The sequence below is a fragment of the Guillardia theta genome (assembly GCF_000315625.1).
Source record: "Guillardia theta CCMP2712 unplaced genomic scaffold GUITHscaffold_53, whole genome shotgun sequence".
Taxonomy (NCBI): domain Eukaryota; class Cryptophyceae; order Pyrenomonadales; family Geminigeraceae; genus Guillardia; species Guillardia theta.
In genome coordinates, this window is record NW_005434621.1 from 197,345 (window position 1) to 199,190 (window position 1,846).

Below are 1,846 nucleotides of genomic sequence, written 5' to 3' on the forward strand. Positions count from 1 at the left end.
GAACAAGGAAAGGAAGAGGACGAGGACGAGGACGAGGACAAGGACGAGGACGAGGACGAGGACGAGGACGGTGAAGGGGACGGGGACGAGGACGGGGACGGGGACGAGGACGCGGACGAGGACGAGGACGAGGACGAGGACGAGGACTAGGCAGAAGGAAAAAGAACGAGAGAGCAGGAGGAGATCTTCTGAGCCTACCATGGCATCGAACTGGCTGCCAGTAGAAAGGAGTGGGATGTAGAAGGATTGGAGCTTTCCTCGCCTCTTGTGCTCCGAGAAGAGATGGAGCAACTGTCGGCGAGCAAGACAAGAAGAACAAGCATCACGTTACCAGGCGATCAGTAAACTTGACGCACCTGCAGTATTTTGTTCTCTCGAGAGGTCGATAGCACGTATCCCACCCTGAGTTGCTTCTGCGAGGAAAACAGAATAGCTCCAAGCTCCTGATGTTTGTATGGCTGAGCTGAATCAGAGATGTCAGTGGAGGAGGACGAGCACGAGCACGAGCACGAGCACGAGCACGAGCACGAGCACGAGCACGAGGAGCAGTGTGATGTTTGTGCTGACCATGCTTGAGGTGAGGTAAAGAGAGCTGATGCTTGGCATGCGATTCCAGCAGCTTCTTGGCGATATCCGCGTCCATGTGAGTTTTCTGCTCTCTGGTTAGTGTCATGAAATCAGGGAGAGTGTGTAGAAGTCACGTTTGAAGCGAAGGAGGAGGAGGGGAGGAAGGAGGAAGGGAAAGAGGAAGAGGAGGAGGAGGAGGAGGAGGAGGGTGTCTTGCATCTACATCTCATCTTCCATCATGCATGCATGTTGCCTCTCATCTACAACATTACCTGCATCATATCCGCGCGGATCGCTGACGTCATGTTGCTTGCAGCGCGACGGAGGGAGCTCTCGATGATCGCTTGCAAGGATGCGTCTCTGTTCTGAGGAGAAAGTCAGGTCCTTGCCTCCTGTCTGCCATTTGTGATCCTGCCTCTTCCTCCTCTCTTGTGGACCCCAAGATCGTTCCTGTCCTGTCCATCCCTATTCTTGCAGTCCTCTCATCTCATCTCATCTCATCTCATCTCATCTCATCTCATCCCATCTCATCCCATCTCATCTCATCTCATCCCATCTCATCTCATCTCATCTCATCTCATCTCATCTCCGCTCCGCCCCATTTCACCTTCCAAATCCCCTGCGACAAGTTGGCATACAGGTAAAGGTGGCGAATCTCCAATGTCTTATCATCTCCTTCCTCCGACAAAAGTTTGCGGAGAATATCTGCCGCCCTGCAAAAGACTCATTCGCCTCCTCCTTGAAATTCTCGTGCTCCTCCCTCTCCTGTCCTCCTCGTCCTTATCATCATCATCATCATCTCCATCATCTCCATCATCTCCATCATCATCATCATCATCATCATCATCATCATCATCATCATCATCATCATCATCATCATCATCATCATCATCATCATCATCATCATCCTGCTTGTACTCCCCCTCCTCCTCCTTCTCTTCTTCCTCCGCCTCAAGATCCCGCCGGGCACGCCGCTGCCACGCGGCCTGGCCCGGGGCCCGGGGGGCCCAATGGTACTAAGTTGTTAAGTAGACAAGACTGCCAACAGGAAGAAAAACTGCAGGGTAGGACTCTGGTACATTCTCTAGACGCGGGACGGGTTGATAATTGATCCCTCGATGAGGCCGGCCTATGATAACTACCCAATGAGCTTCCTCGGGATTTGATGTCAGGGACTTCGGAGCGCCTCCCACAGCAGTGCGGAGCTAACGATGAGATCGTTATATTAGGAGAAGATGCTGATAGCTTTGAAATAAGTGCAACGGGATCTGAATCCGGA